The sequence below is a fragment of the Eschrichtius robustus genome, chromosome 9, assembly GCF_028021215.1.
Source record: "Eschrichtius robustus isolate mEscRob2 chromosome 9, mEscRob2.pri, whole genome shotgun sequence".
In the NCBI taxonomy this organism is placed as follows: Eukaryota; Metazoa; Chordata; class Mammalia; order Artiodactyla; family Eschrichtiidae; genus Eschrichtius; species Eschrichtius robustus.
The window spans coordinates 37,267,967-37,281,136 of NC_090832.1; positions in this window are offsets into that span (position 1 = coordinate 37,267,967).

Consider the following 13,170-nt stretch of genomic DNA (forward strand, 5'->3'; position numbering starts at 1 on the left):
ATCTCTCTTTCTTATATAGCAATATTAAGAATAGTACTTCTATGAAATCCCAAGTTTCCTGGAAATCACAGCATTTGGATTCAAGTTGTCTGTTGATTATGTTATTTAGCCTTTCTGAAGTTTGCTCCTTAAATGTCCTCCATATCCAACTCTAAAGTTCAAAAGGGTTTAAAGTGAGAAAATACTATCTATCCACATAAATGGCTCAGGGTTAGGTTTATCTCAGATTTTATTTAATGATTTTGTCCGAATAAGGTCTCAGGCTTTAAAACTTCAGTTTGTAAAGACAAGTGCTATTTATTCCAGCTAAGAGAGGGCTTCCCCACTTGTTCAATGTTCGTGAGGCTATCGCATGTGTATGAAGCTTAAAGAACCCTAGCGCAGGAAGAGAAGTTAACTCTCCACCCCCACATGCTTACTTGCCAAATTCACTTTCATTTTATTCCAAGTTGAAATGTTTCCCAGTGGTCTCAAAGTTCTTTCATGGGTATTTTTGAAATGACTTGCTTTTTGCCCAGGAAATGCTGTCATTTGGGATCCCAGTCCAAGCCTGGCATTTCTTTTTACAGCCATTGAGCAGTTTCAGGGGTAAATAGTGTTCTCTTTCATTCAGTGCCACTTGCTTGTGGAAGCCTCAAGGACCACTGCCCCATCAGAGTCGCACACAGAGCGCCCTGCTTCTGCATCTTTAAATTGGCCTCCTGAGCTGCTGAACATGTCAGCTCTGGTGATCCACTCTCAGATATCACAGGCACCTGCTGTGTCTGACAGGGGCCTTTCTGCAAGTACACATGGGGGTTGGCCTTGTAAAGTCTTTATCGTTTGCAGATTATTGCACAGAGTGGATACGAGCTGTGGTGTGATCCTGTCACATGGAGAGATTGGCCACGTTTTCAGAGCACCAGGAAAGGGACACCTGTAAGCTTAATACTCATGGGATTTTCAAAAAATTTTGTGTTACTCTAGGAAAACAAGACTCAAATAAATTCAATCATTGAGCTGTGAAATAATCTGACAGGAATGCATCAATTGACATTTTGGCCTAGGATTTTAGGCACAAATGAAAATCAGGCACAAAAAGTTTTTTAATTTATTATTATTTCCTTTGATAGTTTAACAAACTTCTAAAAAGTTTCATAAAACTACTTTCTGGGTTTCCTGTGACATTTTCCCCATGATATAAAAAGTTAATATTTGATAGCTTAAATATCAATATTGACAGAAACACAATTATTTAAATAGAAGCGCAGATCATAAAACAACAATTTTATGTGATATAAAATAGTTGAATATTTTTAAAACTCCTTGGAGCAGAGATGCACTTAACATGTGGTAAATATTAGATACTAAAACCATCCCTCAAAAGTTGCTTTGGTAATCCTCCCTTTCTCTCCTGGCCATTTAAAAAACATAGGTTGTGGTCATCTGAATTTCCTTATAGGTTTAAACTAGGAAAATGCCTGCACTTAATACAAAGTGGCCCTTCCCGCCCCTTTTTTCACAGAAATGTATAGAGTTACAAGGAGAGTCTCCTCTTAGGTCTTATAGAAACTTCTTGGATATTATTTAAATCCATTTTAAAAATTCTGTTAAATCTTTAAATTGTATTTGGTTTTATTATTGTCCTTCCCTCTCATCTCCATTGTAATTCGCTACCTACATTTTTTTTTAATGTATGAAATGTCAAACCTGCCAACATACCACCAAATCAAACAAACCAAACAATAATTATGATGGGTGGTTTTCCTTATATAATTTCTTCTATCGTTTCTCCATTCTCTAATTTATATGACTTCTCTTATGTGTTAACTGTCTTCTCTTTTCTCTTAATAATATTGTCCTGATTCCATTGTTTATTTTGTTCTAAGAATGGCACTCTAGTGCTAGCACCCTTTCATTACATTTTTATATAACCTATACCCTCATCCATTCCATTCAGACGTTTCTGTATTCCTCATATTTTGCTCCTCCAAACTCAACATCATCCTTCTATTCTCAGGGGCTCTGTGCTTTATTCTTCTATTTGTAACCATTAGGCACTCCTTCCCTTTGGAAAATAGAACAAACCAACAACCAACAGCTTTTTGTCTTTCTTAGCTCTTAAATAGTTACTTCCAACTATACATCCATTCTTCCTATATTTGCATTTTCTTAAGACTCCTCAACATGTATTTGCATTGTTCTCTTTTGAATCAAGCTTATTTGCAGAAGTTTCCTTCAAAGTAGATGCAAGAGTTATTTTCCATTTGTAGGATACAATTGCCATCTATTTATTACCCACTGATGTTATTTTACTATCTTGCCCCTTTCCCACTTCTTTTTCTTTGAAAAGAGCCAACTCTCCCATCGTGATTTTGAGTGGGAAATTTGAAACATCTTTTTCACCGTGCCCTTTCCCTCTCATTCAAATGGTAGCAACAACAAAAAATAAAAGTCACTGTAAAGGGAAGCTCTGAAATCATTATCTTCAGTCGTTTATTTCTCTTGGATGAAAAATCACTAGGATCCTTTAAAATCTATTTACCCTATCATTCTAGAAGGCAAGAAGATTCTTAAGATGCTACACACATAGTTACGGGAAGTTAAAGATAAATTTGTATGCATAACTATAAACATTTAGATAGATGTGAAATAATTTAAATAGAAAAATAAAGGAAGAAAATGTAAAATACAATCTAAACAAGACTTGCCATGTGGTTGGCAGGCAGGATATTTCTTCCATGAGGTTTTTTTTAAAAGCATGAATGTACGTAGACCGCATGTCTTTTCTTTATCACATGAGATTTAATATCATACATCTTTTAAAATGTCTCCATGTGCTGACACAGATTTTATATGACAATTAAGGCAACTTACACTATATAAATGAGGCTTTTTTGCCCAAATACTAAAAGACATTGAAAATAATTTACCTTTGCAAATGTTCTATTTCATAAAATCCTTTGACATACTATCTCACAGGTTTTTCACAACAACTTTGTGATGGAATAGAGGTAGTTATTATTATCTTCCCAACATTTTAGATAATACAAGAAGCTCAAACCCTACGTGACTTGTCCAGTGTCACAAAGTAGGTGACACCCGGAGCTCCAATGTGGTCTGCTACAAACAAAGCCACAGCTCTCTCTACTTTGGGACTAGTGTAGGATGTTGGCCTTTCAGTTCATGTTCAAGTTTTAAATAAGGAGTTCCAGATGTAAAGACCTTTCTTTGCTACTAAACCAGCTATTTATGCTTTGGAAGGATATTAACCTCTCTCTCTTTCACTTTCTTCCGTCATAAAACTAGCAGGTGCTTCTCAACGGTCTCTGTTCCCTTTGGCTTTCACAGCCTCAGATGCAACACCACCAGTGGTTGGTCTCTTAATACAAATAACTTTCACCACTAGCCTAATTATATTTTTGTCTTTAATTATTCATCCCTAACTCATATTACAGATTCCTTTTTGCTTTACCCCATTTTGTTTCCCGGCTTTAGTTTTTGCTTGGGAAATGTGTTAAGGTTTGTGTCCACAAATATTTATTGAGCATCTGCTACTTCAGATGATGTGCTAGGTACCAAGTCTGCTGATGTGAGCAAGGAATTTTTCTTCCTCTCAAGCCCAGAGACCATCATCCAGGTATACATCACATCAGCTCTGCCTTCCTCTATTCTTTCTCCCAGGTCCTGGGCTGAGGAAGCCTGCATTTCACCTTGCCATCCTCCCCTTTCCAAGGCTTGATAGGCCTTTAAACTCACCCTCAAGCAGAATCCTTCTCCGCAGGGAATCAGCACCACTGCTTTTCATTATCTTTCCCCCTCTGCCAGACTTTCTTCCTCATTTCCACTTCAACATGTCCTCCGTGTTCAATTTGTAATTCACAGTTTCTCACACTCTCATCTTGAGGCTTGAAGCCAACGAGTGTTTGTACTGAGCCCTGGAGGGATGGAGAGCATCTTGCAAACACGAGCAAAGGGGGAGAGTAGATGTCACAATGACACTGATCTGTCTTTATTATCTGCCTTGGCCGTGTGGAGCAGTGTAAAGGAGGAATGAGAATTCCCCATGCAAACGGCACCTAAGGGAAATAGACTTCTGAGAACTTGAGTTCAAGTCTCAGCTCTGACAATCTCTTCCTGAATGGCCTTGCAGCAAATAACTTAACCTTCCTGTAACATAGGAGTGCTAACGGTATATATTTTAAATTCCTTTTTAAGGTGTGGCTCAAATGAGCTCATTTGTCTGGATAGACTCAGTGGGACTTTGTGAGGTGAGCTAAATAAATTAGTTTCTGAGAGCAGCAGGGGCTGCTGAGTATCTGGGAGACAAGGGAAGGAGCAAGAGATGGGAGAGACATTCAGAAAAAGAAATGAAAGGGGCACGAAACCCAATTCTACATATTCTGTGGTTTTGCACAGGTCCCCTCAGTAGCCCACGGCCACTGATATTGCTGCCTTAGCCCCGACTGCTGAAGTTAAGAAATCCGGACTCCTTGAAAGGCTGCAGGCTTCACATTTGCCCAGGTCGAGCAGGCACATGGATGGGGGCTTGCGGCAACATCGTCTTAATTCATGCTCATAATAGAAGAGAATTTCCTCCTTCAGCCCCACCCGGTATCCCCACTCAATTCCATCTCTTCTCTAGTGAAAATAAAAGAAAAAGAAAAGGGGAAGTCATATACCCTTAAGTTCAGTCTCTCTGGATTATGAGGTTGTACACGGGGAGTCCCTGTTCAGAAGAAACATCTGATGGGAATGCAGTGGTGGCACCTTGCTTCTTTGAATTTCTGTCCTCCAGCTTCTACCCGCCCTCACACTTCACTGTCTCTTACCTTTGGGTCTTTCCCTCTTGTATCTACAGTGGTCATTTGGAGGGAACTTTAATGTGGTCATCCTTTTATGCCCTTTTTCATTCTCTGGTTCTCCATACTGATTTTGCCCATCCTCACCAGATGGGATGTATTTTTTGGTGACTATTCACCTCATACCAAGATATTTGCTTCCTTCATGTCCACAGGAATTTGATACGTTTGCTCTCTCCACTCCAAAAATTCCTTTGGCTAAACGTCTTTTCTGGCTTCTTCTAATACATGTTTCCTTCACAGTTATCTTTTCCTGACTAAAAAGGTCAAGAGTCTCACTCATCTGACTTACGATGTTGCAGTCCTTTGCCTCTTCTGGCAACCATTTGATTTCTGGATGCTCTGGACACAGGACGTTTTTATCTGTGACCTACTTATAATAATAGTACTGCAAAATCAAGCCAGGAGTTCTTTCTCTTTTCCAGACATGTCTTCCAAAATCAGCATCTACTACCTTTCTCTTAAAACTCAGCTCGTATGTACTCACTCACAACTTTTTTTTCTGGCCATGGAAATGTCTCTCAGAATTATACCAGCTGCCAGTACAACCAAAGTTCCTACCTTATTATCCGCATGTAGGAGTTTCCTGCCTCTTTTTTGAGCCGCATTTATATTTTATAGAGTAATGGAGTTTCTTTCCCCCTTGTAACGTTAACTAGGTCCTTATTTCTTTTTGTTCATCTCCTTTTTCTTTCTGGAATTTTAAAGAAATCCCATCAAAAATAGTTATTCAGCCCCTGTTGTATGCCAGGCATAGTTCTCAGTTTTGAGAAGAAGTAGAGACATAAGCCATAGTCTTGCCTTCTAGAAAATTATCATCTAGTTGTGGAATCAGGTCATGAATAAATATGGAATTGGAAACCCAGATCCCTGTGGACCATTTCAGTTCTATCCCTAACTCAATTTTGTGGCCTTGATAAAGGTTAGCTTCTTCTGTGTAACCTAATCACCACCCCAGTAACAAAGGATTTGTGAGGTCGACCTTGGTTCAAGAGAATTGAAGTGCACCTGGGGATGCTTAAACAAAATAAAAGCAGAAATAAGGTTAGAGGGACCTTGTTTAAAAGCATAAGTAATCTTAAGACTATCACTAAATGAATTGCTCTGATTATATGTGTCTTGTTTGTTCATTCGACCAGATCCTGAAGGACTGGCTATAGGTTATTAGTAAATATTTGTTATTTGTGAAATAATCACATTAGAATATGTATGAATGTGTGTACAGTATGTGTGCTCATAGCCACATTTGAAAGTCATGACCAGAATCGTGGTCTTTGAAATCGATCACTCAGAACACTCGCCTTACGCCAGGTGCTGGGACTCACTGATATTTTGCTGCCTCATTTCTGGCTTATGTCCTAGAAAGCATCTGAGTATTGATGAAAAGGGGAAATTGAGCGACAGGACTGCCTCGGATTAGAGAGCCGGTTAGGGCTGGAGCCAGGAATAGCCCGCAGCAGGATTCCTGAGCGCTAATCAGGCAGCGTGACCGCGGGCGGGCTTCCCCCCAATAGCGGTCGGAAGGCTTATCAGTCCTCAAGCTCTCCGTCCTCTCCTGAAAGGGGTGCTGTGGGCAGCTGGAGACCTAAGACCTGGAGGGGTGAAGGCAGTGACCTCACTCAAGTCAGGGCAGAAGGCAGCCCTGGCTGATCCTTTCTTCTATGGGTCCTCCTTGACTAGGTACATCCTTGTCAAGAACCTTCCAAGACCCGGGTGCTGGCTCTTTGCCCAAGAGCAGTGCGAGGCACACAGGCCAGCCTGGTGGGAAGACTAGCCAGACGTGCGCCTCCCTTTCAGCCCTTGCTGCCCTATCATTCACTGGGTGACAGATGCATTGTTCTGTGGGAGAGGCCGGCCGCTCGACGGGGCGGCTCCGCGCCCCCCCCACCCGTCCTCGGGCAACCCTGGCGCAGCGCGCAACGCAATCGCCCACCGTGCGCAGCCAGGAGGCCCGGCGTGGTGGTTGGCGCTCCCCGAACTTTTAACAACACCTGCTACAGGAGTGTCTGTTGGTGGCATGAATGAAGGTGGCTGTCCGTGCAGGGGGGCTTTTATATTTTTTGCCCCGAGGGGGGAGGCTGGGAGCTGTCCCGTGGGACCGGAAAACGGCAGGGATGTCGACGAGAGCGGGAAAGCGATAAAGCGTCCGCGCCAGGAGACACTTCACCGGCCTCGGGACTGGCCGTCTTCCTCCTACCTGGCAGAGACGAATGCATTGTCTTGGGAAGTTTCAAACGACCTCATTTGTCCTACTGCAAGGAAGCAGTTGGCCCCGCAGAAGTGGAATCTGCAGAGTTTCCTCCAGGCAGGAGCTTTTCACGGTGTGACTCACGCTCACTTCTCCTTGGCGGGAAGGGAAGGGCCCTGAGTGAAGGAAATTTAATTAAAAAAAAAAAAAAAAATGCTTAATTTGTACCAGGCAAACGCATTTCCAAATGCCTGCTGAAATTTCCTCTTCTAGTCGCTTAAAATAAGACACATCAAAAACTGAACTTGGTATTTTCTCTCCTGTCACTGGTTTCTCTGCTCAACTTACTTATTATGTTAAACGAATTACCATCTCTTCTAGGTTTGCAGATCTGAGATCCTCTTGACTGCCCTCTACCCTGCCTGGCACATCCTGCCAGCTATGAAATCCTTTCCCTTCTGCCTTTGCACCATCTTTCACTGTGGTGGTCTTTTCCTTGATGTTTTCACAGACATGGTCCTAGCTTAGGCCATGATCTCTCTTTGCCTCCTGGACCTTAGCCAGAATCTGCAGTGTCTCACTCTCCAGATCTCCTGCCCCCCCCCCAGTCCAGGGCACACGTTGTTACCATATTGTCATATGGTCACCCTCCCAGTGATATTAGATGACTCCTTATTCTCTATAGCAAAATGTGCAGCTCCTTGGTGGGACATTGAAGACCTTTATTTACCAACATTATTTGCCTCCTCTCTATTCAAACTCTTTGCTTTGGTCAAAATAATCCATCAAAAATTCCGTAAAAATACCTCATGTTTTTTTTTTCTTCTGCCTCTGTACCATGTGCCCTATCCAAGACACCTCTCGCCTCTCTATTGAAACTTTACCAAGTATTCCTTTTACTATGACTACTTCCCCAACTTCTCAGAGAAAAAATTATGTTTCCTTTCTCAAGAAACCTAACACTTGTTTGTATCAGTCTTGGGCAATTTATTATACATTGCTGGCAATTTGTCCACATACCTTGTCTCTTTCTATCTCCTCTTACTATACCCTAGGAAAGATGAGCAAAATGATTAGTTGCCTGCTTAACTGATGCAGCCTTGAAAATATCCATTAAGTGCCCATGAAGTACTCAGTAGTGTTTTGACACTATTCATTGATGAATAACCTACTTAGAGTAAAATAAAGGACATTTTAAAGCGTCAAAGGAACAGTCACATCTGTTTCCCAAGTTCCTTCCAGTGCTGACCCTGACATGCATCCTGCCACACCTACATCTGACCAAGGGTACGCATTTGTGTAGTCTGTAGCCATGGAAGTACTGAGATCAGCTAACATTGGAATATTGGGCTTAGTAGCTCTATGCAGAGCCAAATGAACTAACGAAGCCCAAGTAACAGGGGTTTATAATATGGTCTAGAAGCAAAAACATCTTCTTAAATCCCAAAGTAGAACCAGCTATTACATTTTATTTAATACAAGTAAAGTAAAAACACACATGCCTCCATATGAACTAGTCAAGCAATGCTTCCAAAGTGTGAAGTTCCCCTAGAAATGCTCTTGTTGGCTTAATGTGCTTATGTGAAGTCTGATATAAGACAAAATCTAGACCTCCTACTTCAAAATGCATTATAACCAGAAGATGCTGCAAACCCAAGTGGCCCTGAAAAGGGTTCAGGAAGCAGTGTGTGTGTCAGCAGGGGCAGTGTTCCTCATACCATCAGGCAACGCTTTGAACATCAGCTGGGTGTCCAATAATTCAACTCAATTCTGACACAGTCTATCCCAAAATAGAATCAGATCCCACAAGTTAAAGTTCTACATTTCAGACGTTGCTTAAATCTTGGCATATCTGCCAAGCAAGAAGGTAGATATGACAAAATGATTCTTCTTTTTATTTAGGAGAATTAAAGTACATAATGAATTTTTCATTACTATTGATCCATAAAAGGATCCGTAAAAGGAATACTTCTTTCTAGAACATTTTTCTTTTAAAACTCTAGCCAGTGTTATTAGTCATCATTTTCTCCTCATTTTGTTTGGCCTCCTTATCTCAGAATGTCTCCCGCCAAGCTAGGAGAACGTAGATAATACCTTGACAACCAGGAAAACTCAGTTTCCTAAATCCAGCTTTTATAAGAAAGGCTGCAGTATCATTTCACACCTGCCAGGATGGCTATAATACAAAAGACAGACAATAACAAGTGCTGGTCAGCGTGAGGAGAAACTATAATTCTCATCCACTGCTGATAGAAACATATATTTGGGCAGACATTTTGGAAAACTGCTTGGCAGTTTCTAAAATGTTAAACACAAATTTACCATATGACCCAGCAATTCCACTCCTAGATATTGACTCAAGAAAAATGAACACATATTTCCCCATACATACTTGTACGCAAATGTGCGTAATAGCACTATTCATATTAGTCAAAAAGTAAAATCAATCAAAAGTCAATTAACTGATGAATGGTTAAACAAAATGTGGTATGTCCGTGCAGTGGAATACTATTCAGTAATTAAAAAAAAACAAGGGCTTCCCTGGTGGCGCAGTGGTTGAGAATCCACCTGCCAATGCAGGGGACACGGGTTCGAGCCCTGGTCTGGGAAGATCCCACATGCCGCGGAGCAACTAGGCCCGTGAGCCACAACTACTGAGCCTGCGCGTCTGGAGCCTGTGCTCCGCAACAAGAGAGGCCGCAACAGTGAGAAGCCAGCGCACCGTGATGAAGAGTGGTCCCCGCTCACCGCAACTAGAGAAAGCCCTCGCACAGAAACGAAGACCCAACACAGCCATAAATAAATAAATAAATAAATAAATAAATAAATAAATAAATAAATAAATAAAACAAAACGAAACAGAGTACTCACAGATGCTACAACATAGAAAAAACTTCAAAAGGGCAGCTTAGGTGAAATAAGTCAGGCACGAACAAGCAAAGAAATGTATGTATGATTCCATTTACATGAAATGTTCAGTAAAGGCAAATCCATGAGACAGAAAGTAGATTAATAGTTTCCTGGAGTTGGGAATGGGGATTGGTTGATAAAAGAAAGAGGCGTTGGGGGGTGGTGATAAAAATGTTCTAAAATTGGATTGTAGTGATGGTTGCACAACTCTGTAACTTATACTTAAAACAGGTGAATTATGGTATGCAAATTATAAGTCATAAAGCTGAAAGAAAGAAAAGGGAAAGGAGGGAAGGCAGGAAGGAGGGAAGGAAGGAAAGGAGAGAGGAAGGGGATGCCGCAGTGCAATAACTCTCTAAACCGGAGAGCCCTGCCTTGTAAGCATCATGCACAAGGCACCCAACAGCCTGAACACACAATGTCCCACTGGACTCCCTGTTTCTGGAAGAAGGAGCAAGTTATGCACAGTGCTAAGGAAGTTTACAGGCTGCAAAGGGTGGAAAAAACAATCCTTCCTTTTATCTATTTTTGTAAAAGTAGCAGAAGCTATAAAAATCTTCTCTTTCCTGGGCTGATAATTTTATCCCTCATGACCTGTCTGTAGCCCCAGAGGAGGAAGTCATGTAACTCAAGCCATGAGGATGGAGAGGTACTTGGAGCTCCCTGAAGCCCTCTTGCCAGCACGGAGCTGCCTCTGTGGCCACATCTGCTCTCAGCTGCTTCTGGCATTAATCTTGCCAATCAATGGCAAGAGGGCAGGAGAATTAGCTGTTGAAGTGGTAACCCAGCACAATGGGCTGAACCAGGGGCCCGGGAGCAGTTTATTTGTTTGGTACCATTTCCTCAGAACTGACAGGCAACACTTCCTTCTGAAATCCCTCCTGGGCCCCCAGCACACTCTGACAGTGAGGGCACTCAGCTGGCAAGAAGCCAGACTCGACCTATGTCCTTATTACCCGTTGCCTTAGAAACAAGCCAAGGACTGTGTGGGTGCTTTGCTTCCTGACAGGGTGAACCTCGCAGAGTCCTGCCAAGATGCTGCTTCTGCTGCTGCTGAGAGAAAGAGAAAGGGGGATGCACCAAACATACAGAAAGTAGGGACATGGACCCATTCTCAGAGCGAGCAAACCCAGCAAGGAAATGAAAACTCTGGATGTCCTTGGAGTTAAAAACACACGCACTTGTTCAGGTCTATACAGGGATGGGCTCGCTCCTCGTAATCACATCCTGTGCACATTGAAAATCTCCAATAGAATGTAATGCAGTGAGTGCGCCAACAATGTCACCTTCCAGCCAGAGCAGTGTTTTCTATTTTGAAGAACAATTTCCAAGAGGATGTTTTTCTTTTTCACAGCAAGTCCAATATCAGATTGAGTGTGTTTGGGGAGGGAGGGGGTAGTCTACTTCTAAACAAAAGGCTGTTTACCTTCTTATCTTTTGAACTAAATATAGAGATTTCCCTAAAAATGATCACAGATGATCTATGAATGTGGTGAGCTCAGGACAAGTAAGTGGGGACCTAACCTGTTGTCCACTCCCAGGGAAGGACTTCTCCCACGTGACTGTCAGAAGCCTGAAAATGCTGGTATGTTCAGAACAACCGCAGCCCAGTGTGGCACATCCTAGGGGGACGCATGCTCAAGTTGCATTGGGAGCACACAGAACATGGGTGTAACCTGGGCACAGACGGTCATGTGAGGCTTCCCAGAGGAGGGAGTGTGGGATAAGCCCCATTGCACTGAGACTACTCAGGTAACTCCAGTCTTTAGAAGAAGCACCTTAAGTTGCTCTACATATGCTTTCAGCTACTGCCCATTTCTCTGATCTGCAGAGAAAAATTTCTAGAGTGTTCCATCCACGGTAGCGCCTTTCCTCATCTATTTACTTTCCATTTCCTTCTATCTGCCTTTTGTCCTAAGCCAGTCTTCTGAATCCACTCTGGCAAAAGCCACTGGTCACCTCCTTGGTGTCAAAACCAACGGATGCTGTTTTGGCCTCATCTAACTCACCTTTTCAACAGTGTTTAACACAGTTGAGCACTACCTTCTTCTTGAAACACTGTATGCATCCAGTTGCTTCTGCCTGGATGTAAAGAGCCATCTTTCTTTGTCAAAGGTGACATCTGTCCAGCAAGCTGAGCACCAAGGGGGTTGTGTCTGCCTTAAAAGGTATCTTTGTTATCCTTACAAAGGATCTGTGTAGGTGAATTACAGCCCCCCATCCACCCAGTTACCAAGAATGGAAACCCCGTTACCAAGAATGACACCTGCCAAATTCACCAGCAAGTCCTGTTGATTCCACCTCACTTCCATGGCCACCTTCCTAGTTCACACCACCATAGTCTAGTATACAGACTACCCTAACCTCCATCAGATCCTCCGTTTTTTTCATATTTGTCTCCTCTGATCCGTTCTTTACAAAGTAGCCAAAGTTATTGTTTAAAAACAAAATCAGATGTTTTAAAACATCTCCCTGGGCTTCCCTGGTGGCGCAGTGGTTGAGAATCTGCCTGCCAATGCAGGGCACACAGGTTCGAGCCCTGGTCTGGGAGGATCCCACATGCCGCGGAGCGACTAGGCCCGTGAGCCACAATTACTGAGCCTGCGTGTCTGGAGCCTGTGCTCCGCAACAAGAGAGGCCGCAATAGTGAGAGGCCCGTGCACCACGATGAAGAGTGGCCCCCGCTTGCCGCAACTAGAGAAAGCCCTCGCACAGAAACGAAGACCCAACGCAGCCAAAAATTAAAAAAAAAAAAAAATTAAAAATTAAAAAAAAATCCCTTTTGTCCTGCATAATCTTTTAAAATTATTCTCCATTATCCTTAGAATGAAGTTCCCGCCTCACCTCTCCAGCCTCTTCCTTTTGTGCTTGTCCCCTTGCTCATCACGCATCACCAACAATGACCTTTTGTCAGTTCCCAGAAAGGCCAAGCCTCTTTCCTCCTTCAGGGCTGTAATACTTACTTTTCCTTCCCTTGCTCTTCATGGGGTTGGCTCCTTCTTACCCTGAGTCTTCAACTTAAATACCATCTCTCTCTAACAATCTAAAATGGGTTTCTCCTGTAATGGTCCATTCCAGAACCTAGTTAACTTATTTTATAGACCCCAAAACAATGTCTAGTTAATATGTCTATTTATTGTCTATTTTCCACACTAGACTCTAAGTTCCTGAGGGCAGACCCCTCACCTATCTTGTGTTCCCTCATATCTTCTGGGCTGACACTTTCTGGGT